The following is an 8,319-nucleotide window of genomic DNA, read 5'->3' as shown; positions in this document are numbered from 1 at the left end:
AGCACTGTATGCCCTGAACGGCGAGGAGAGGCAACACTGGCTGTGAGTGGCGAGTAGAGGCAACACTGGCTATATTGCGTGGAGACTTCAGACAGCAACAGGAGTGCAGAGGGGGGCTTCCTGCCCTTGGGTAGGCAGCCACCGATGCACCAATCCTGATGGTTAAGATGAAGGTCCAGTAACCACCACTCGGTGAAGAGAGGCAACACTAGCTGTATGGCGTGCAGACTTCACATATAGGCTGATGCGTGGAGACTTCAGACAACGGCGAGGAGAGGCAACACTGGCTGTATAGCGTGTAGACTACAAGTACAGTCTGAGACGTGGAGACTTCAGACAGCAACAAGAGTGCAGAGGGAGGCTTCCTGCCCTTGGATAGGCAGCCACCGACACACCAATCCTGAATTTGAAGACGAAGGTCTAGTAACCACCACTCTGAGGAAAGTCACTCTCAACACAGGGTAATTAGAGAGGCGAGATCGTCGGTCGATGGAGCTGTGTGTCTGATCAAGCGACAGTGAGGTGTGTACTGATGTGGAGATCAAGCAACAGTGCAGAGACTTAAATACTGTCGGAAGGAGAGGTGCAGAGTAGTAGCAGTGAGCATGTAGCCACTGAGAGGTCACGTCCCTCTCAGATCAAACAAGTCTCACTTGAAAAAGTTGTCCAAGGTGTTTTCTGTACCAAGATGCCATTGTGTTGCAATGTCTGACAGGGTGAACATCAAAATGGTATACAATACCGACAGGTTGGTAGGTAAGACATAGGCAACAGTTAGGCAACTTTATTCTGAAACGTTTCGCCAACACAGTAGGCTTCTTCAGTCGAATACAGAAAGTAGGCAGGGACAGTAGAGATGTGAAGACGATATAATCAGTCCATCACCCTTGAAGTCGTAGATTTGAGATTGTCAATCCCTCAGCCTGGAGAAGTTTAGTTCCATGGTCAGGAACTATCTGAAGATCAAGGGAACGAACGAACGAACAAGTTCAGGTAAGATCCCAAATGGAATGAGTGAGGAAGACGGGACAGACGAAGAATAGCACTGGAGAGGAGTGTTCTTAGTCGTAGAAATAGAGCCAGGGCTTAACCCAGCAGCGAAGGCCATCGTGGGACAGATATTGAGGAGAGAAATTCAGGCTCTTCTGTTGGGACTCCGGTGGGGTGAGCGGGGAGGAAGGGACAGGCGAAGTTTAGCGCTAAGGCATACGTGGGTCAGAGAATGGTACCTGTCAGAGAATGGTACCTGTCAGGGAAGATACCTGTCAGGGAATCCAAGGTTATTTGTAAATAGGTTTAGGAGCAGGATCATGTAAGGAGTAGAAAAGGTTGTGTTGGTTTATGTGTCTGCGAATGTCTTTGTCAAGGAGAAAGGTCCAGTAGTCATGTCGTGTCTCAAGTTTGTCTATCTATCTGTCACTGAGCGTCTTACAGTGCAGATTCAGTGCAGGGATGTCTAATTGGGTATGGAGAAACTCGCTTGTGGCGAAGTCCTTCCATCTGACATCAAGCACCCAGCACAGCACCTTGTTCTGGACATGGTGCAGTTTAAGTTTGTTTTAGCTGTAAGAGAGAGAGGGATAGAGGAGAGTAAGTTATCAGAGGACGTATTAGGGATTTGTAGTGGTGTAGTTTGGTGTGTTGGGAGGCATGTTTCAGCTTGTAGAGGCCCGCAAGGGCCTTACTAGCTATTGCATGCCTTGAGTGAATATGACCGTGCAGGCGAAGAAGGAAGTCAAGATTAACGCCAAGGACAGTGGCAGTTTGTGTGATGGGGATGTAAGTGCGGGTGTCAGCTGTTTTGAGCTCGACAGGTAATGGAGGATCACGTTTCCTGTAGTTAAAATATGTAATGCTGGATTTAGCTGCATTGGTTTTGATCCTCCATTTTCGTTCCCAGACGGCTATCCTGTCGACCTCATTTTGTGTTTTGTGTGTGAGTGCATCTATATTGGTGTGAGTGATGAGTTGTGTAATGTTGTCTGCATAGGCTAGTGTGATGGAGTTGTGGTATACAGGTGTTGGAATGTTGTTAGTGTATAAAATGTAGAGGGTAGGGGAGAGGACAGATCCCTGGAGTACTCCAGCATTTAGTGTGAAGTAGTCAGAGTAACAGCCTCGGAATTTGATTCTCATTGTATGGCCGTCTAGAAAGTTGCAGAGGAGCTTACGAGTAGTGAGAGGCAGGTTAAGAGGGAAGTATCCAGAGGCAACGGAGGCATTGAGGTTTGTGTAGGCAGTAATGATAGAGCCAGGAAGGTGTTTTAGGATAATGTGGTTTAGGCCAGAGGCACCAGGAGCCTTGGGAGGAAGGTGTCTGAGGAGAGTTTTAATGTCTGTGTTGGTGAAAGGAGTGTCGAGTTCTTGGGAGGAGGTAAGAGAGTCCAGATGGATGTGGCTATCTGGTGTTGTTTCTTGTGTGTCTGCAGTGTTCCAGTGTTCTATGCTTTGAATGTGTCGAATAACGTTTGGGTGAGGTGGGTGATGGTGGAAGATGTTCTCCCAGAAGTGTTTGAAAATGTTATTGGCAGCCTGAGGGTCTGACATGTGTGTGTTGTTGTGGGTGATGTATTTGAATTTGTTGGTGGGAGTTGTGCCTCTGATTTTTTTGATAAAGTTCCAGAAGTACTTAGTGTTTTTAATATGCTGTTTGTCTGCTTGTTGTATGAGTTGTGACCAGTGACTGTTGTGGTCTTGGTCTAGGCTGTGTAGAATGTTGTTTCTAAGTGAGATCTAATCGGACTTGATTAAATCTATACGTGTTGTAGAGGAAGCAGTTGTGGTAGCAGATAATTAGTCTTCTTGTTCTGATTGAGGGTTTGTAGGAATAACGAGTGGTGTGAGTTTTTTTTGGTTTTGCAATGTTGGCTGCTTGTGTAATGGTGTCCTGGATGAGATCAAGTTGAGTGTCGATGTCAGAGATAGGTTTGTTGTTGTAGTCATAGGTGAGGTTAGTACTGTCTATGTGTTGTTTGAAAGCATCCTAGTCAGCGTTCTTGTAGGAGAAGGAAGGTATGGCCGGGATGAGGATAGGGTTGGAGGAGAAGTGTAAGATGACTGGGATGTGATCAGAGCCTGTAATAGGGCCAGGTGAGATGTAGTTTGTAGATGAATGGTTCAGAGAACCGACATGTTGATAAATTAGACACATGTGCAACTCTTGGGTATCTTTATTGAGGAAACGTTTCGCCACACAGTGGCTTCATCAGTCCATACATAGGAGAAACTTGAAGAACAGGAGGAGAATGAGGTAATCAGTCCCTCAACCTTGAGTCGATGTGTTCAGTCCATCAATCTTGAGTAGAATACGGCAGATGAGCGGAGAAGCAGCTTATAAACCGTATGGCAGGAGAGGTGCAGCAGTCATAGGTGGTGTCACGTTTGTTCAATGTGGAAGTAGGTTGTGCCCAAGAATTAGGCAAGCGAAGAATTCCCAAGTATTAAGATCCCAAGAAGTTGCAGTGTCTGACAGGTTTGTAGATGAATGGTTCAGAGAACCATTCTGCCGTATTCTACTCAAGATTGATGGACTGAACACATCGACTCAAGGTTGAGGGACTGATTACCTCATTCTCCTCCTGTTCTTCAAGTTTCTCCTATGTATGGACTGATGAAGCCACTGTGTGGCGAAACGTTTCCTCAATAAAGATACCCAAGAGTTGCACATGTGTCTAATTTATCAACATGTCGGTTCTCTGAACCATTCATCTACAAACCTGTCAGACACTGCAACTTCTTGGGATCTTAATACTTAGGAATTCTTCGCTTGCCTAATTCTTGGGCACAACCTACTTCCACATTGAACAAATGTGACACCACCTATGACTGCTGCACCTCTCCTGCCATACGGTTTATAAGCTGCTTCTCCGCTCATCTGCCGTATTCTACTCAAGATTGATGGACTGAACACATCGACTCAAGGTTGAGGGACTGATTACCTCATTCTCCTCCTGTTCTTCAAGTTTCTCCTATGTATGGACTGATGAAGCCACTGTGTGGCGAAACGTTTCCTCAATAAAGATACCCAAGAGTTGCACATGTGTCTAATTTATCAGTGAGATGTAGTGTTGAAATAAAGAGCTGGCTCAGTTTGCCAGAATGATGTCTGGTTTGCCTTGGCCAGTGTGGCTGTAGGTGTTGAAGTCTGCTCCGAGATGAATTAGGTGTTTAAGGTTTGTGAAGTTGAGTAATTGGTGACCAAGTTGGTTGTTACTGGTGTGATGAAAGGCTGTGTGTTTGGCATTCATGTCAGCTAGTAGGTATGTTGGTGTGTTGGTGAAATTGAAGACTAAGGAAAGGCCGTGTATGTTGAGAATAGTGTTTGGGCGAGAATAGGTGGTGAAAAAGATAAAGGGGCCAAGGTGGGTGTGTACTCTGAATGCAAGACAGTGTTGGTGTATAAAAGGGAATGGGAGAAATTCGTGTTTTATGTTGGATTTGACAAGGATGGCAACACCATCGTGGGGATCATAGGGGGACTGTAGTGCAGTATAACCATAATGGCGGATACATTGAGGGGCTTTGAGGCAGGTACTGTTTAGTAAAACAATATGTGGCCTCTCTGTTTCAAGGAGCTCGGCCAGTAGGTGTCTAATTGTAAAGTAAGAACGTACGTTGAACTGAATCACCTTAAACATGATTTAATGGTTTCATCATAGCAAAGTTAATGTCAGGGGAGGAGTTTGGATTAAAGCCTGTGATAGTGGTGCCATCAGTGGATGTGTGTTTGTAGGTGTTACAGACCCATTTCCTTGAGGGGGAGGAAGAGATGGATCTGTTTTTATGTTCTTTGGTCTGTCTGTCAGAAGTTGGGGCAGGTTTAGGTTTGAGTGAATTTTGTCTGGAGGAGGTGGAGTTGGACCTGGATGAAGTTTTGGTTGTGGTGGAGTGGGCAAAGGTGGATGCAGAGGAAGTGGAAGCTTTGGTAGGGGATGAGGAAGTGGGTAAGGAGGTGGGGGGAGGGGTGATCATAGCAGCAGCAGTAGTGAAGATGGATAGGGGAGGAGGAGAGCTGGTTGGAGTAGGAAGTAGGGGGGGAGAGAGGGAGGAGGGAGAGGTTGTGGAGGAGGCTTAGAAGAGAAGCAGGAAGAAGGGATAATTAAAGAAGAAAGATTGTTAGCAGACAATATTAGGTTAAGGACACGTGAGTAGTCTGATTGGTAAGCTTGAGAGATTACCATCGCAGAGTGGGAAGCAGTGGCGAATTGACAGTTAGTTTTGTAGTCTAGTGTGGGTGTAGGTGTAGAAGGAGAAGTGCTTGTAGTCTGTGTGTGTTGGTGTTTGATGTGTGTAGAGTAGAAGAGGTAGACCAAGTGTGTGGGTGAGGCCCAGGCATTTGGGGTAGGGGACGGAGGAATGGAAGGGGAGGGAGGTGCAGGGAAGGGGTTGGGGAGGGAGGAAGGTTGGCTAGCTCTGAGGGAGGAGAGAATGTGCTTTCTAGAAGGGCAGGAATTTGCTACTGCAGTGTGTGACCCACCGCAGTTAGAACATTTAAAGGGGAGGTTGCAAGTATTCCAGAAGTGGCCAGTTGCTGAACATCTGGAGCAGACTTATAGTCAACTATTTGTGGTTGCAGGGGTCGAGTCCTAGCTCCTGGCCCTGCCGAAATGTTGTTATGCCAACAGCATTTGGTGTTCCCAGGCGGTCACCCATCCAAGTACTAACCAAACCCAACGTTGCTTAACTTCGCTGATCGGATGAGAAGCGGTGCGTTCAATGTGGTATGGCCGTTGACTTGTGTAGATGTACATGTGTTTTTGCCATGGCCGAATTTGTAGCATTTAAGACATTGTGTGATTGGGTGGAAGTTCGGAGTGAAGAGAGTTTTCGGATCTGTAAATATCGTCAACAGAGACCTTTTTCTTAGTACTGTTGTCTTTTATTAAGTCTTCTTTGTCTGTGTCATAGGCTGTCAGGAGAGAGTAGTCTGTGTTTAGCAATGACTGTGCTTTTGGCACGGTGCTCAGGAGTCCAAATAATGCTGAAGCCTGCATTGAGAAGTTTTTGTCTGGTATCAGCTGAGGTGTACCTTTCATAAGAATGTCAAGAAGGAGTTTGAAGCCTGAGTTGGTTTTAAAGACTTTTGTTGAGGTGCACCAGTGATCTGATACAACAAATTTTCAGGACAGATAGTGGCATCAGGATTAGAGAATTTGAGGTTTAGCGAGAAGGAATTGGATTTAGAAGAGGCAGAGGCAGGTGTGGGCGGTAGAGGGAGTGTCAGCATAGTTGCTGATCCCCCTTACATGTGTTGTATAGCTTATCTGAGTATCATAGTACCATCCATATGTTTTATATATGTGATCCCTTACTAGGCCTAGTGACTGTTTGTGTGACTTCACGTGATGCGCATGTGTGCGCGAGTACCTCTGTAACTTCCTCAGTCCATGCAGAGGTCTACCCGGCAAGACACAGCAGGTTGGACTCCCTTACCACAGTCCAACAACATATAGTGTTACCATCTAACAAGTGTGCATATCTTCAACCCTCGTTATCTCCTTTCGAACCCCATGACAAATGGTGGCATCAGAGGGACTGTAATTCTGACGATTACATCAATTTCTGGAGATAAATTTCTACTGAGCTGGTCGCCATTTTGCAATGCTAGGCCTCCCGAGAAGGATAACGCTCGACATCCCCAAGCCAGCTTCCTCAACCAAGCTTTTATCAGCACTCTGCATTATTCACTGGTCAGTCTCTGTGTATTAGTGTTTATTTTGCTATTTGCATTACCTCTGAGGGGTTGACCCAGGTTTGCAAAGTAAGCCAAGCCACTTAAGCCAGTCTGTGGTGAGGGAGTCAGCCCAAGCCCAGTCCAGCCAGCCTTACACCATCCAGCCTTGCCTGTCAAGCCAGCTTTCCACCCCTGCTCATCATTACAAGTTATCAAGCCAGTCTGTGTGAAGGGTTAAGCCAAGTCAGCCAGCAACTAACCCAGATGACTAACCCAGTACTCAAGCAAGCCACATGGGTACAGTTTTCTTCATCGCTCTGTGCTTCAAGTTCCAAGCCATTCTGAGTGTTTTATCATCCCTGTGGTGTTGTGGTATTTTGTGGGTTTTTTAAGCCAGCCCGGCTTAGAATATCTTCGTGCCTAGTGCGGGTGTCCCCAGTGTGGCTTACACCATTCATCCCATAGGCCCAGTTACCATGCAGTGTCTCACCACTGCACTGCCTCAACCACCTCACCCACTACCACTGTTGTTGTACCCTTATTACAGATTCTAGCACCATATTTTTACAAACCACATGGGGGTCAAGAACCAAGAGTGTTCCTTCACCAGTTTGCACCACTGTAAAAGCCTCCTGTGTGAGTTCATTGTCGATTTAAGCACAAATTCTTCTATCACGTGTGGAGAGTAGTCAGCAAATGCCGCCAACCACAACACTCCACCACCATCCTCCACCATCCACCTCATTTTACAACGTCACTACAGTGTTAATGAATAATATTTTTCAGAGAGACATTTGCGAGTGTTGAGACAATTTTCTTGACTGATTTCTTAGTTACATTCAGTGACTCTTGATTAGACTCAGTGTTCATTATATACTGCTTGCAATATATTTTTTCTCTCTTCTTTCTTCAGTGTTAATTTTCGAGCTTTATTTTATGTCTGTTGTGTTGTGATTCTTTTTTTTTATATATACTTGAAGTAAATACTTTAGTGTTTTTCCTTGTGTGCAATATATAAGCAGTATAAAACTTGTGCTTACACTTCACAATTATCTTGTGTTCACAGTATTGCAGTGAAGTAATTCAGTAATTTATTACCTTATATTCTGCATCACAACTCAGTGTTGTCTCAGTTATATTTTTTCTCCCAGCATTTGTGTATTCTTGCTGTTTTTGTTTCATTCATTTGCCATTTTATTTTTTTTTCTCTGTGTGGAAAATTACATTTATCTGAATGTATCATTATGTACATAACAGTAAATGAACAAAGATAATTATTTATTATTTATCAGAGTTACCTAGACAGGTAGGAATTTGGGACACCTAGGTCACAAAAAATGTCCCCCTTTGATACCTACCACTGTCATATCCACAAGTTGCTCTGGACCTATTAATTATAAATGAAAGATACATCACCAGGAATGCTGGTAAATATATAAATTTGTGGACTGTATATTAAAATTAAAAAAGGATTATATATACACACATTTATATAACAGAAGGAGAATATATCTTAATCATAACACTCACCAATTTGACTGGAGATTAATGTGTCATGTACAGGACCCCCCCTTTTGCCTACATTCATGAAAAATTTACTGGCCAGAATTTAAACATAAATTAGACAGCTTATCTGAGATTCCTGG

General features: G+C 44.6%; 1 non-coding gene across 1 annotated transcript; it reads right to left on the bottom strand.

Moving 5' to 3' along the window:
• Positions 1–5,615: 5,615 nt before the first annotated feature.
• Positions 5,616–5,734, bottom strand: LOC128703735 (5S ribosomal RNA). Its single transcript, XR_008409352.2, has one exon. It is a non-coding gene; the product is annotated as a 5S ribosomal RNA (ribosomal RNA).
• Between the last annotated feature and the right edge of the window lie 2,585 nt (positions 5,735–8,319).

This window comes from Cherax quadricarinatus, unplaced genomic scaffold (assembly GCF_038502225.1).
Source record: "Cherax quadricarinatus isolate ZL_2023a unplaced genomic scaffold, ASM3850222v1 Contig2626, whole genome shotgun sequence".
In the NCBI taxonomy this organism is placed as follows: domain Eukaryota; kingdom Metazoa; phylum Arthropoda; class Malacostraca; order Decapoda; family Parastacidae; genus Cherax; species Cherax quadricarinatus.
This window is presented reverse-complemented; position numbering and strand designations above follow the sequence as displayed.